Source organism: Emydura macquarii, unplaced genomic scaffold, assembly GCF_026122565.2.
Source record: "Emydura macquarii macquarii isolate MOO-44397 ecotype Brisbane River unplaced genomic scaffold, CSIRO-AGI_Emac_v2 contig_499, whole genome shotgun sequence".
Lineage (NCBI taxonomy): Eukaryota > Metazoa > Chordata > Testudines > Chelidae > Emydura > Emydura macquarii.
The window spans coordinates 1,870,670-1,886,854 of record NW_027130636.1 but is presented as its reverse complement, the minus strand read 5'-3'; the positions used below and the strand labels follow the sequence as shown (position 1 = coordinate 1,886,854).

Genomic DNA, 16,185 nt, shown 5'->3' with positions numbered 1-16,185 from the left:
GAATAACTCCTCCCTTGCACAACTGACTGAGTCTCAAACTGAGCTGTGGCTTGAAAAGCCCCACCAGAAGTAAGCAGAGCACATGCTTTGCTTCCTTCTTCTCTGGAGCAGGTGGTGGAGTGAGGCAAGGGGTAAATGGAGCCTGGGCCCCACCTCACCCTATTCGCTGGACAGGGGGCCAAAACCCACACGTGTGGGTGTAGCAGCGAAGGGTGTGACTATATGGGGGGTGTAATCTGCTCCTGGTATGAATCCCATGGACGTTTCAGAGTTACAGTGCCACCTAGGGCTATTCTTCATGCATCTCTCCTTCTCTAGGCAGGTTGGTGCATTCTACCCCAGCTAGTTCTGCTGGGTGGATTTCAGCGGTAACCCTAAGCCCAGTGCATTGCAGCAATCTAATGTGATGGTGATGAGAAAAGTGTGGATGGTTTCTACAAGGTCCACATTAGACAACGGTGCCTGCAGATATCTGGAGAGCCACAGACCAGGAAAGCCACAACGGGTCTCTGCTGCCAGCTGAGAATCCAGAAGCAAAGATGGACACAATCTTTTGCTAACGTACTCCTCAACGAGTGGATGAGAGGCTGCCTAAACTCATGGGCATAAAAGTCCATAGCTCCTATATATGCAGATGGAATAACCTCGTGGGACTCTTTAATAATGCTAGTGCTGGCTCTTCCACTATTTTTTTTATATATTGTACCATGTAGTATGTGTGCGTGTGATGCAACTGATGAAAAATATTTGAGTTTGGACTCAATAGTCAGAATTCCTCCCCCCGACCCCAAATATTAGATGAAAACAGAAAGTTATTTTTATTTAATTTTTTCTCATAAAATTTGAACCTTTCTGTAAGCTTGGGGTCAGAATGAGCTCTCTCCTGTCCTCTATTGATGAACTGGGGACAAGACCTCAGGAGCAGAGCATATTTGCATAGACACACCTCTTTGCCTAGGTGATCCGCAGGCAGACCTGATTTGCTAAAGTGATCAATTTTGGGTCTTTTGGGTTCAAATTAACTTTAGCCTTGGATGCAGGTGTAATGAAATGTGGATGTCCTTGTTATATGACTCAAGGGCAGCAGAGCTGAACTCAATATGCCCTAATTGAGGGGGTCATCCTAAGTGGTACCTCACTCACTAAATGAGGGTACTGATGCTGATGTCAACTGAACATCAGAAGGTAAGGGATGGGTGTGTCTATTGGATGGCATAGTGTTATGTAAAGGGTCTTGAAAGCTGTGACTGTCCTGTTCTAGTTTTTAAATACAGAGCTGACTAGATTCTACTGAAAGTCTTTTTTAGGGATCACTCAAGCTGATAATACTGATAAGCTGAGCCTTAGAAATGGGGGGAAAGTATTGAGGTGAAAGACAAGGCAGAGGTTGCAGCTGCAGTGAGGTTCTCCAGTTCCCAGTGAAATCAGGAAGGTCTGGGCTAGATGGAGGAGCCTCATGTTGCAGTTCAAGGCAGAGATGGCAGCAATGAGTAGTGGCATTTATTCAATTGTCTCATCTATCCATCCCCTGCATGCTTGGGGAAGGAAGTGAACATCCCAGAGTGCATTCAGGTACTGTGGGACTTCACTGACCTCAAACAACAAACCATGAGTTAGGGGTAGGAAAAAGGAATGGTGTGTTAAAGGGCATTCACACTGCAAGGTAGGAAACTGAGGCAAAGGACTACAGCCCAAGATATTGTGGGACTGGTGTTTTAATTACTGCTGGCATATTTTTGAGACTGTGTTGTAGCGTTTCCCCAAACGAATTCTGTTTCCTTCTTTTCTTAACAAAAGTGGTCTTTTGTCAGCACTTGTGAGGGGGGAAATATTGTCTTTTATGGCTTGTCGTCACGAGCAATTAGACTGCTGTAAGCAGGGGTGTGAATCTACCTTGCAGTAGCCTGCTTCCCTGTAGCTGTCGGTGTGCACTCTGCTACCCTGCATTAACAGTTTGTGAGTGTCCTTTGAAGTGGTCTGGTTTCAAAGAGGTCAGAGCGCTCTAACAAACTGTTAATGCAGATCATTAAGATGGAGAGTTAGAGCAAAGCAGGCTAGTGTGGGGTAGATTCACACCCCAGCTTGCTTCGGTCCTCTTGTCTGTGTAGACATGCCCTAAGAGGTGGTGGTTAGTTTTCCCAGATTTCTGGGGTGAGGGCTACAGCCAGTTCTGTTTTGTACGGCTAAGAGGAAGCCCCAGATAATGAACCCGACCCTTGCTGCTACCAACGTCAACTGACAGAAGATTACATTTCTATTTGAAAACCAAAAACATAAAAACCAAAAAAGGATAGTCAAATTTTTTTGGTTTTAGCTGCAAACATCTCAATTTTCAGGCTTTTGGGGTTGTGTTTTTGTGGGTTTTTTGGGTGGTTTTTTGTTTTGTTTTTGTTTTTTAATGAAAAGTTTAAATTCTCCATGGAAAGCATCTGGTTTCCAGGAAAATTCTCATTTAGTTGTGAACACAATTGGCTGTCAAACCTCCCCCACAACCCCAAGTTTTGCCAGGAAATTTTTGACCAGACCTGTTTTTGACTCTGATGGGGAAACGGGCTCTGTGCTGGCAAGGAGAGGGGTAATGAAAGTTTGAGGATCCAATTGGTCCTGCCCTGCTACACCTGCAGCAGAAATCCAGTGTGGAGAGGGAAGTTAAAAGGAGGAGACAGTCCAATTCAAAGCTGGCCAGGAAGCAAAGCAGAGGCTAAGCTAGGACTTTCTGTTGTGAGGCAAGATGGGCCATAGCCTAGAGACTGAGCTAGCTTGCTGGGGGGATGAGTCTCCAGGTGGAAGGGATGACCAAACCCTTGGAGACCAGCTGGAGTACTGGCTATTGGAGACAGGCCCTGAAGAGAAGGAGGTTCTGCTCGGTGTTTGTCAGGTGACTCTGTTTTGAGTTGTATTTTTTTCCCCTCATTTCTTTTGGGCTCTGACACCCAGGAAGGGGGAGGACTGAAGTGTGTCTTGCGGGGCTGGGTGAGTTGGGCCTGGAGGGAAGCAAACAGAGGCAAATTTGAGCAAAGTAACACTTCTGCTTGACAAGTTATTTTAGTGCAGGATTATTTAGTATTTTAAGTAGCAAATAATACCAGATATGGCTGGTTATATTTCAAATTGCTTTCTTTAGAAATACATTTAAATCTTCTCAAATGCAGGACATTGAATCTGGCATTAGAATATTTTCTGAGGGGACGGGATGGGGGGAGACGCCTGCGTCTCAGCTAAGTTTTTTGTTTTTTACCTGTAATGATGTGGAGCACTCTCTTTAGCACAGTGGTTCCCAGCCTGGGGCCCCAAAGTGGCTGACGAGGTATTTCAGAGTGGCCCGCGACTCCCCTCCTGCTGGCTGCAGAAAGGAGCCACTGTCTAAGTATCCAGGCAGAGCGCATTGCTGGTGCAGGCACCTTGCTACAGCCAAGGGGACAGGAGATCAGCACTCCACCTCCCCCGGCTCCAACAGAGAGCAAAGTGCTCTGCCTGGGTCACCAGGTGCTGGGTCCCTGCTGAAACCAGAGGGAGGGGTGCACTGATCTCCCATCTCCCTGGCTGCAGAAAGGAGCCACTGCCTAGGGACCCAGGTGAAGCGCACGGTTTCCCTGCTGCAGCCAAGGGGACGGGAGATCCTCCTCCCTGAATTCCTTCTCTCTGGGTGCAGTGGTGGGGATGGGGGCTGCTGGTGGAGATGGCTGGCCCTTCAGGGTTGTAAAAATTACATTTGTGGCCTCGAGCCAAAAAAGGTTGGGAACCACTGCTCTAGCATGTCCTGTAGTATATTGCTGCAGTAGAGATGCTGCGCTATGGACAGCCTGTGGAAATGCAATAGCACAAACAAATAAAGCTGTAAACAATGAGGACTCTGTTCTATGCCCCTGAGTGCTTTGCGCCAAAGACAATACTAAGGGTCAGAGTAGGGCATTTTCTCGAGAAGCTTGTACTTACGGCCCCTGCCAACTTGAGTCATGTGGCCACACCAGAATCTCCGTTTTAATTTTTAGTAAATAAATAAATAGAGATTTCTAGTCCTAATGGTTCTAACGAAAAGCTTGAAGACATGAGTCAAGTGTAACTGATGCAGTAACCCCTGCCTGAGTCTGCTGAGAGCCTGAGACATAGCTCCACCAGCTGCCCCAGGCATCACAAGAGGGCGCTCTGCGGGCCTGCCAGTGTCACTCCACCAGGGGATCATGTTTTGCAAGACGTTTCTGCTCAATCAGAGACTCCGCCAATACGGGAGTAAGTACTGCAGTGGATGGGGAGTCTGCTGCCACCTCGGCCTTTCTGGGCAGGTGGAGAGAGGTGCACCTGGCTGCCATACCCAAAGCTTCCAAGGAGTGCACTCTTGGGGTGCAGAAGGGGGGGCTCACTCTATTACCTGTATCTGTCTGGGAGAGGAGGGGTTCCCTGGCTACCACCACGCCAAGTGAGGGACCATGGGAGGCCCAGTAGCATTGCTTCAGTCCAGCTTTGCCAACACTTTTGTTTGGCTGGTTAGGCCTGGTGAAAGAGAGGAGGGGAAAACAGCTATCAAAGTGCTGACTCCCTGGTCAGCTGGCTCTGCTCCCTAAATCCTACAAAAAGGTTTTGAAACCTCATGGATCACTTGTTTCCCTCCATAGATCATCCTACTGTCCTTTCACCCTTGCTGCAGGTGCTACCCTGCTAAGACACATGGACACCCTTCAGTTAAACAGAGCTGATATAATCTGTCCGAGTTCTGTCTTAATATGGAAATATGGATAAGTGCTTATGCTGAGACAATGATTTAATGCTTTGGTAACCTCACCTGATAACACAAATTAATCTTGGCTGCCTCACTTCAATTATATTTTTTTTTCTACTGTGTGTTTTGAAATACCGATTCTCTTGGTCCCATGAATATAGAAATCACAGTGCGGTACAGAGAATTCAAATAAATAAAGAGCCAGTTTTGCAATATACCCAGTTGTTTTCCTGTCTCAAAAATAACTTGTAAATGCAATATATTTTTGTATGCTCAATTCAAAAATAAAAATAAGACATCTTAAGTCTTAGCTCAGGGAGTTTTGTGTGACATAGAGTCACTTCTTAATTACTAGCTTGAATGCAGTTGCTGTCAGAAGTAGCCAGAAGTCTCTGGTCACTGGTGATGTGCGTGGAATGGGTCATTCACCCACACCATAGCACTGGGATAGTATTGAATGAAGGACAAACCAGAAGCATTGTCATAGCAGCATTGGCTGCAGAATGTTAAGCTATGTCTACACGTAAAACGCTACCATGACACAGCTGCAGTGCTTCAGTGTAGACGCTATCACAACGGGAGGGGGAGTCTGTGCCAAGGGTTAGGTTGGCTTAACTACTTCTTTCAGGGGTATGGATTTTTACACACTCCAGAGACATAGCCATGCTGCTGTAAGTTCCCAGTGATGACCTGCCCTTGGTGTTAGCGGCGGGCGTGGTCCAGTAGCTGGGCACTGATGTAGAAGGGGAAAGACAAGGGTTCTGTTTTTACCTCTGGGCTTCAGCTGTAAAATGGGGATAACAATACTGACCTCCTTTGTTCAGTGCTTTGAGATCAGTGGATGTAAAGTGTGATATCAGCGCTGGATGTTTCTAATGAAGCCAGATGAGGTCCCCAGGTACTATGTACAGATCTCACACCTTCAAGAGTCTTGATCTGTGGACGGGGTGCCGTGGAGGGAAGTGGGGAGCTGTGCCCAGCATGCAGCCAGCATGATGCATGTTGTTTGTGTCCTCCCTCCCCCTGGAAGACCTAACATAGCCAAGGGTTTTCCCCTTTTCCTGAGAGCTCCTGCCATAGTGGAGATCCCCCTTTTAAGGTGTGTGCGGGTTGCTGGGTCAGCTGCAACCAAGAGACGTCCTGCTAGCATAAGTGCATTGAAGACAGTGTGCCAGAGAGTACATATACAGGGGAGAGCAATACCCAACTGGCATAAAGACACAGGGTCTCCCAGGGAATGTCCCTGGTTACCTACAGGATCCAGGCTTCTTGGGAGGTCTTATTCCATGGGAAGCAAATGCTGCTCTCCTATGGAATGACATGGGAGGAACCCTACAAGGGGGCACTCATTTTCCTTTCTTGTGTAATGCCACCAGAGGCAAGGCTTGAACCTGGAACCTCTGCATCTGAAAAAAACATGAGCTGCACCTGCTTTAGCTAAAGGAACTGTTCCTGTGCGGAGGAGACAGTTGCAAACTCATAAACCTCTTAACCCCTATCAGTGATTCAGGGGAAATGTATAGAACAGGCTTCACTTGAAGTGACCTGCCCCGTTTTCCCCTCATTGCTTCTGGAAGTCAGAGGCTTAGGGTTGCCCTGAGCATGAGGTTGCATCCCTGACCGTCTTAGCTAATAGCCACTGAAGGACCGATCCTCCATGAACTTATCCAGTTCTTTTTTGAACCCACTTATACTTTTGCCCTTCATAACATCCTCTGGTAACAAGTTCACAGGTTAATTGTGCATTGTGTGTAATAAAATACTTCCTCTTGTTTGTTTTCAACCTGCTGACTATTAATTTCATTGGGTGATCCCTGGTTTTTGTGTTGCATGAAAGGGTAAATAACACTTTTTCCCCCTACACCATTCATGATTTTATAGATCTTTATCATATCCCATTTCAGTTCTCATCTGATTTTAGTGGCCTCGCAGGACCTAAACCAGGACTGGGTGCCAATTTAAAGCTTGCAGTCACATCGTCTGACTCTTGGACTTTGGCAGAATATTGATTGCTAAAGTGATGCTGGAATTGAAGTGCAGCGGAAAAGCAAGACAGTAATCAGAATGACCTGATTTTGAAGTGTGCCATTAAATTATGGGCTAGATTTACCAGTACACTCTGGCTGCTTTACACCACTCCAGAGATGTAGAACAGTCATGAAGATAAGCTGCATTTATAACAGTTTTGTGTTGCGGGAGTAGCACAAAACGGAGTGTACTGGTGAATCTGACCCTCTGTTTTCACTGTTTATGTTGTTCTTGAGGGCCTGGTTGTTCGGGTCCCCACTGGGTTATACCAGTTTTATGGTGTCCAGCATAACTCCATTGATTTAGGGCCCTGAAATGGGAACAGTGAAATGGGAAGGTAGTAATCCAAATGATATGATTTTCAGGTCAAATAACTCATGATTCACCAGGTCCAATCGATGTATAGATTATGGAAAAGCTGGCAAGTACCCTGATGCTCCATATCATTTGTTTTTATTCCTAGTGGTTTCCTTTTAAGGAGAGTGACAGATTAATCAAAAACGTGGAGAAATTTCACTTTGGAAACATGTTTATTTTTCAATTTCACTGTAGCGAACATTGAGCAGGTGGTAATCAATACTGATCTCTCTCCCAGTCCTGTAAAATACCCACATTCCTTTGGGACAATATGAGGGGTGGAGGCAAAAAGGCACTGTCCGACATTTCAAAATGTTACCAAATTCTTGCTTAGAAGAGCAATTGACGGGCAGTAGCAAAGCAAAGCAGTATTGTCACTTCTGCTGTCAAAGCAACAATAAATGTGTTGGCCTCCTTGTATGTCAGCAAACAAGACTGGAAATCTATGAAAGATTATTTCAGGAAAAATGGCCTTTATTTCATGCTAAGTGTCATTATTGAAAAATACCGTTTGTGAGCAAACTGTGCTTTTCCTTTATCTCAGCCATTAGAGTTATGAAAGATAAGTGTAATCTATATAATGGGGGAAGTGATGCCTGTATATAAAAAATCTGTAAAGTGCTGTAGGAACTTCTGGATGAATAGTGCTATATAAATTGAAGTTATAGTTGTTTTATATACATCAGTAGCATGCAAGAAATTCTATAAAAATAACATTCTGAGTCTAAACTCAAGAAGATTAAAATTCTGGGTGTGCTGAGATGGCACTGCTGTGTGTGGCTTGATTACACTTGGGTGAAGAGTGGACAAATATGTATACTCAAACATGTTTGCCAAGTCTGATTTCGACATTCAATCCAACCGTGAAAGTGACCTTTCTGTTCACTTTTCCACGAGTGTTTGTGTAAATGGCTTTTATCTTCACAAATGTTTGGGGAGGAATGCCTGGTCCTGCAAGTATGGGGAGTCATGCGCATATTTCTCTGTAGATGAATGCATTTCCAGGCAACCAAGCATATCTGTGGCAAAATGCTCACCCATCTAGGAACGCTATTAGTTTGCAGGGGTGTGAAAGACAGATGGTCTACTGGCAAAAACACTCACCTGCTCTTCACGGATTCGATACCATTATCGCCCACAGACATCCTGAGTGACCATGGGTGAATTTTAATAGCTCTTAATGATGGTCACATGTTTTCAGAATTAAAAAGGGCACTTATTTCATGAAAACTTTCAACAGCAACAACAAACATTCAATTTTTCAGTCAGCTCTAGACAAGAATTATACAAAATAGGCCACAGAACCAAATTCTGAACAATTCTGGATTCAAATGTAGAAGGATTTCATTTTAAAGCATTTATTTGTCTGTTTCCCATTAACTGTTTCCCATTAGCTGAAGCTGAACTGGAGTTGAACCAAATAATCCTTTTTAAAAACAAAACAAAAAAACGTTTGGTTTCAACCAAGCCTGAATTTTTCTTCAGTTTTTTTCTCGTTGAAATTTAAAAAACTAGTTTCAAGACAAACAATGTTTTTGTTCAAAATTTTTCTGGTTTTTGTTTTGTTTCAGGTCATTTTCAGGTGTTTCACTTTTTTTAAAGCTACATTTCTGAACAAAAATGCCATTTTGAAATGAAAATGATCAAAATGAAACATTGATTGCTGAATTTCTTTTTTTGAAGCAAAACTATTTGCCATATTTGTGCACAGAAAAATGCATTTTTGGCAAATTTACTGTTCACTGGAAAAAAACATTCCTCCAGCTCTACCTGTAATATATAATTTTAGAGGGTAAAAGATAGATGTTAGTTTGTTATCTGGGTCTGTGATTTTCCCATCCCAGAATCACTGATCTGGTTAAATAATTTTAAATAATGCAGTTTAGTTGGAACGATTCATTTAGTTATATGCATGCCTTGTATTTAAAGCTAGTGGAAACGTTTTCACCTTAACACATTTTTCAATGAAAAATGGCCTTTTAACCAATTTTTTTTTTCTTTTGGCAAAATTCTCTCATCTGGAATTTTCCTGGTTTTCCACAAAAAATCAGAAACTGAAAGCAAAACTCTTTCAATTTTTGGTCAACATTTTTGGTTTTCCAAAACCAAATCTTTTCATCAAAATTGATTTTTTTTAATATACCAAAACCTCAAAATTGTTTGTTTGTTAGACATTAAAAATAATAATACTGGACATTTTGATAAAGACAATTAAAAAAAAAAAAAGTTCCAGGAAAAACAACACAAAAAACCACACCATTTCCCATCCAGCTCTACTTGTATTCCCTTTGCTACACCACACTGTAGCTCCACGTAAAAAGTCAGGGGGAGCTAGGAGAGAGAAGCCACGACTCTTGCAACTTGTATGGATGGGAACATCAGAAGGCTAGATTGAAATCAAAGAGTACATTTCCCCCTAAATTTCTTCAAGAGGCTGCATCAGGAGTAGGAACCCGCGGAGACATCAGCTGCAGCCCAGAGACTCTGCCTTTGACCTTGGAAGGTAAAAGCATTAATCTGCCGCACCCAGCAGTCTTTCCTGCTCCTAATCCTTTTTCTGATGAAGGACAATATTATCACGTTGGCAAAGTCAATGGTAATGGCTTACGATAGCCTTCCTCCCTCCGGCAGCTCCTGCATTATATTAACTTTATCTACAGATTGCTGAACTGCTGGCAAAAGAGAGGGGAAGAAAAGATTTCTCCCTGACATGTTAGACAATGACCTTCTTTTTAAACATCCATGGAGAATATTAAAGAGCTCTTGGCGTGAAAAGACTCCTTCTCCAAGTGTTTGTGCCCCCCCTGCTCTCATTTGGAAACGCAGCATGACTTTGCATGGAATGACATCTCTGCTCCTTGACCTGGGTACCCCTGACTCAGCACACCGTCACTATGCCAACCAGGAAGCCAACTGAGCCGCTGCCATTGATCTTTCATTCTCTCCTCCACTTCCTCTTGTGCTTAAAAATTTCCTGCTCAAAACTGTAAAAGGCTGACATTGCACTGTCCCTTGGTAGAGAGTTTCCCTTCTGTAATGCAAGGCCACTCTTATTTGTTTGTTTGTTTTTTGTTTTGCAGCATATGCTCATCTGAGTAAAATGCACAAGTGAGAAATACTGAAGAGTGCAAAGCCACAGGGCAGAGGACACCATGTTTTACTGCTCAGCCAGAGAGAAGAGCAATTTGTCCTGCGTGGATCAGAAACATCATGAAGAGATGGAGATCTCAGGTGAGATTCTGTGCTGAGCGTCTAAGACACACAGCATGGAATTCACAGCCCAGGGAGATCCCACACTGTGTGCACCCCTCCTTCCTGAGAGCTGAGTAATACTACTCCTTGCCCTAATCCTGCATTGCCAACTCTTATGACTTTTTCACCGTGATGGGATTTCAGAGAGCTGCAGCCCATCTTGTGAAGACTCAATGGGCACCAGCCTTCTTACGAAGTTCAGCCCTTCACTTGCCATGCTCCCAGCAGGGGAGGAAGGAGAAAAGAGCCTACTGCAACTCCGTTCCCCCTTCTCTCCTGTGAGCAATGGGGACAGGATGGCGCCTCCGCCCTTCCCCCTGCAGCACCCACCTGGGAAGGGACAGAAGGGGATGAAAAGCTCCCCTTATGGAAGAGTGGGCAGCACTAATTGTCACTCCCAAACTGGGTGTGCGCAGAGGGAGTTCAACAATCAAAAGACAGACTAAAAAACACAGTGTAGCCTTTTTCGAAAAAATCTCATGCTTTTTGATCTCTTGAGGTTGACAATAGTGCTAATCCTCCAGTGGAGATCACAGGGGATGCTTATGGGCCCCTATCTGGCACAGCACTTAACAACCTGTAAACTTTAAGCATGTGCTGCAGTCCTGTTGAAGCCGGTGGGCTCTAAGCATGTGCTTAAAATTAAGCACAAACCCTCCTACACATTCGTGAGGCTTTCACTCTCCATGGATATTCTTGCTCACATAGACATCCACAAAACCCCTGAGCAGCTTATTCCTACAACTGTTGACGTGTGCTTTCATTGCAGAATGTGCCCAGCTCTGCTCCTAATACACCTCCCACAGTAAGGTTGTGCATATTTTTGCTTCTTCCAGGGAAGCGATTAAAAAAGTAAGCAAGCCTACGCTCTGTGCTCCCACAAACTGGGAATTGTGCTTGCTCAGACCCTGTGACTTCTTGCTGCTCAACTCCCCTTCCCTCTTGGAACCGTGTAACCAGTCAACCGCTGAGAGCTCTTGCTACCTTTGTGACATGAACACGTCTCCCCGATGTACCGTGCAGTCATATTCATCTCTCTCCCTCTGCACCTTTCATTTTCCCGTTTTAGAATCTGATTCCGGAGAAAAGCTTGGCTCAGAAAATGGGATAGAAGGCAGGAAACATCAGCACCTGTTTCTATGTGGGTTGGCCGAGATAGAGGGAGATCTCCCTGACGTAACAGAGGCTCAGCTGAGATTAGAACTCAGTGCTATGCTGGCTCTCAGTCCTTTGCTCTTACCACTCACCCTTCGTTAACCCTTTGAAGGAGATATTTGTTTTCAGTTTCACACGGGGCAGCTTTCTTGCCTGAGGCGAATGACTTAGGTTGCTGCAGGGTGGCAGTTATCATTTTATCCTGCATAAAATTAATCATCTACAGAGGAAAAATACAAAGACTGGCTGAGATGAAGAACCAGGGCAGGACTGTATCCTCAGCCGGTGTAAATCAGTATAGTTCTATTAACTTCAGTGCAGCTGATCCACGCACTTCCTTTTTCCGCATTTGCTGATGCCTCAGCGTTTCGTCTCAAGGATTCCATGGGCGTCCCTTCCATCACCCAGCTCTGCGGGGGCTACCCTGACAATGAGAAGTGTTGTTCCCTGGTTCAAAAAGAGAGGAGAAGGTGCGGGAGGGGGGAAGAGCTGAAGCTTTCCTGTCTAATCAGCGGTCATGTAATATGCATGAGATGAGGCCTAGGAGATGAGGCCAAGCTGGATGTCTTGATAGCCTCAGCAGTTTTTGGAGCCCCGTCTTGTCAAGCCGTCGCAAAGCTTAGAGAATAAAAGGAATGAGAGGATTTTTTTCCCCCTCCCCTATTTTTGCACTTTAAATCGATCCTCCCTCCTTTCCCCTCCTGTATTGGCTAAATGACCATGTGTTTCACTTTCCCAGTGAGTGGTAATCACTCTCCCTTTGATCCTGCCTCTCCGCCTGTAGGCCACAGCCGGCACTGTTGTGTGACCTTCAGTCGGTTGAGCAAGGAGAAAGGGGGTGGTTATGATAAGCTGCTGCAGACCGAGAGCAGCACAGGGCTGAGGGAAGGTAAGCGGTGTGCAGACCCTGAGGGGGAGGCACTGAACATTAAAGGGTCAGCTTGTCCCTGACCATGTGGGGCACCAGCAAGATGGTAGGGGGAAAAGAGCAGCTAACCACCCACCCATGAAAGGGCCAGAGAGAATTGCATGGGGGTAGCACAAAGGTGGGCCCTATGGTGTACTGCTGGGGGAGGACGTATGGCCACAGAGAGCGAGAAGGGGGAAATAGATGCTGATATAGGGCACTCTGGTCCCCAGAACAGGCCATACCATCCTTCCGGAGACACAGGCTCACTGTCCTTGTGCTGTTCCAGGGCTGGGGGGTCAGTGTCAGCCCCAGAAATGTGGCACGGCTCCTGTAGAACAGTGAGCCCCACACGGTCCTGCCGGGTAGCCAGGGTGTAAAGCGCGTGGTCACACTGGAGTTGCCACGTAGCAAGTCTTTATACAGGGCTTGGTTTGCCTGGGTGCAGGGCCCTCCTGTTGTTTTCTTTCCTTTCAGTTTTTAGTGGTGGGGCGGGGGAGGAATTACACTGCAGCCGGCAGCACACGTGCGAGGGAGAGCTGAGGTCGAAGAGGGTAAGCGCGAGGCTTGGTTTGGAGACGGTCACATGCAACCTTGGCGAGCACAGTTTCATGGAAGCAGAAAGGCCAGAATATCTTGTGGCCTCTGGGTGGTGCTACAGGGGGTTGCACGGGACAAAGCTCATACAATCATTGTGAAATACTCACCATAGGTGGCAAGTGAAAGTACGCTTGGGGGGATGGGGGCGCACACTGATTCCTGGCTCAGTGCAAAGGGGGCTGGCCTGCAAGCTCGCATTGCCCCACAGGCCCCTGCCCCATGGGGCTAGACCAAACTCCCCACTCGCAGATGGGGAAGCCTCTGCCACAGCCTCATGTGATGCACATGCCCATGTGCAGGTGGGGGGGCATCGCATTCGTAGGCAAAGCGAGATGAGGCAGGGGTTGGAAGCTTTGTAGGGCCTACGTTAATGCAGAGATAGCCCTGAATCAAAACACTGGATCTGAACAACCTTGAAGGGATGTCTGAAAGAATAGTTTGAACCACAGGCCGGATCCATTTCTATACCGGGGATGGGCCAAACCAACCCCACGGCTCCCAGACCTGAGCCCCCATGTTCTCTGCTGGTGTCCAAAACCCAGATCCAGACTTATGGTTGGGGTTTTCTAAAGGACCCAGAATTGGCCTAACTGTTCCCATTGAGGTCTATCCTAGTCACTTCAGTGAGACTAGAGGTAGGCCTGTGCTAAAGCCCCTAGGAAATCCCATGCTACTACTGTGGTCTAGCTCCACATGCTGCAGATTATAAATATTGGGCTTGGTGAGGCTTGTCTGTTGATGAAGTGGGGTTTTTTTATAGCCGCTGGAATTCAGAGACCAATTCCCAGAAGACTGCAACAAATTTCAAGTTTGCAAGCTTTACTACAATGTGCTTGGCAGAGGCACTTTCAACTTACAGGCATCTATTTGTTAATGAAACAATTAAACCTCAATAAATAAAAAATAAATCACCGGAAATTTGCTGGGATGTAACTACTGCTTCTTCCATTCCCCATGGCAGCGTGAGACGCAACTGAATTCCCCAGGGGAATGGGAGGCTATTCATCACTTTCAAATGGATTGTTCTACCTCACTGTTTTTGCTGAGGTTAGGCTGGAAAACTGTGTTCAATCCCAGATGCCTCTCATCTGGGGAAAACTTTAAATTGGGGTGTAGCCAGCTCTCACTTATCTGCCTGGCTTCCAGCTGCCAAAAAGAACAAATGTTTTCCATTTATTTGTCGTATTGTGTTTTCATTTTCTTTTAAAACACCTAAGACGAAATGAAAGCGAAACCACTTATCTCTTGCTATTCATTGGTTCAGTTATAGGACACAGCAGGTAATGTGTGTTATGAGCAGCGCCACGCACTGAAAGCACTCGTCCCTTGCTGTGATTATAAGATGACCCTCTGCAATCTGTCTTAATAGGAAAAGAAAGAGAGGATTTGTTTTTAATTCTCAAAGGAGTATGGATTATTATGCCACTCAACATCATTATGAGATATTTTCTTGTGGTGCATCTGTTTGTGATGCTTAGACCCATATGTGCTTTTTGTTAAGGCTCTGCGCCAAAGCCCATTAAGATCAGTAGGATGTTTTCATGGAGCTCAAAGCAAGATGGGACCATTACAATGTTGAGTTTGATTTCCTATATATCACAGGCCATCATCACCACCCAGCCACCCACACACCCAGCCCAACAACCAGAATCAGACCAAAGTGTTACAGTCCTCGGGGGACTCAACTACTTTGTGCCACGGGCAGAGAACGGGAGGGACCCAGGTGCACCAGTGCCCGAAGCCCCTGCAACGGTAGGGACTAGACCAAGTGGGCTTTACATCTGGTCCCTCGTGACTTGTAATTGCATTGCACTTTGTTCTAAGAAGCAGCTTTACCCCACATGGCTGTTTCCCTTCCCACATCTCTAAGCACCCCACCCCACCAACAACATAGCTGATGTTTTCCTGAATACGGCCAAGGAATTCTTTTGTTGTAATTATGATTCCATTTGGTCAACTTGTGGCTAGGGTGTGTGGTGGCCTTGATGATTTTTCACAGCTCTCTGGTGAAATTGGGCAGCTTCCTGTAGCCCTGGTGCCTGATGAGATGCTGGACCTAAATGTCCCATCAGTCTGATTACCATTTGGCTGGTCAATTTTAATAGTCACTATTCTGGGAGCCATTATAAGTAGAAGTTTTGCTGGCTGAAAATCACCAGTCGCAGGTCTCCAATGGTATAAAATATTTTGGTCAAATTTAACTGGGGCTAGATAGTCAATAGTTGACCCCATCTCGCCACTGGTATTGTGGCTGATAGCACAAGGAGAAGGGCAGTTTCCATGGGGCTGCTTTTCACCTTCCCATGCAGGTGGGGGGATGGGATGGGGAGTGGGTCGAGCCTTGATACCACTCCCCTCAATGCAGCAGCTAGTGTAACTGTGCTGGTAGAGGGGCACGGGATCTATGCCAGGAATGGGGCTGGCACAGCTGACTTTCCGCCCAGAGCATTCTGGTAACCAGGGCTCAGATATTCTGTAATTCCTGGGTTTTGGACCACACTTGAAGGTCCAATGCTCCATGCCTTTCCAGGATAGAGAATGCTTTGAGGACCAATATAGGTTGCTAAGTGCTAGCACCTGAACCATTGATCAGGGAGAAAAGAATTGCTTAAATGTGGTCTCAGCCCCTGCCTAGCAGCCACCAGCATTTTTCACCTGAATCCAGCATGTACAATCTCTAGTGTTACTGCTCACTTTCACTTAGCATCACTCATCATAACCACCCACCAGTAGCCATGTGCAGAACTCAAGGGCAGTGTGGGCTGAGAGTCATGGAGTTTAAGACTAGAAAGGACCACCAGCTCATCTAGTCTGACCTTCTGTACATTGCAGGCCACCAGCCCCTCCCAAGCCCCAACACACTAAACTCACCAATGGAAATGAGACTAAAGTATTCCAGCCCACAGGAGACTAGACTAGTATGTGTCACAGGCAGAGAATGGGAGGGACCTAGGTGACTGAGGCCCGTGCAATGACAGGGAAATGATTAGAGTGAAGGTGGGAGAAGCCATGGAGTATACCCTAGGACTTGCAGCACTACAAATTGGGACCTAATGCAGTTCAGCGGTAGAGGTGGGTTCAAGTGAATGGCTGTGTTAGCCATTTGTCCCGAAACCCAGAGGGTAGGGAGCTCACTATTGACAATTGAGCTGTTGGTGAATAGAGTGAA

The 16,185-nt window shown here is 45.9% G+C and overlaps 1 long non-coding RNA gene across 2 annotated transcripts in view; it reads left to right on the top strand.

The window, feature by feature from the left end:
• LOC137147044 (uncharacterized) overlaps positions 1-14,672 on the top strand; it is a 31,293-nt gene extending 16,621 nt beyond the window's left edge. Inside the window, exons 2-3 of one of the 2 annotated variants that reach the window (XR_010918136.1) lie at positions 10,183-10,333; positions 14,619-14,672. This is a non-coding gene — a long non-coding RNA (uncharacterized lncRNA). Of the gene's footprint in view, positions 1-10,182; positions 10,334-11,423; positions 13,739-14,618 lie in introns of those variants that run through there. The other variant, XR_010918135.1, reaches the window with a different exon arrangement.
• Positions 14,673-16,185: the final 1,513 nt, after the last annotated feature.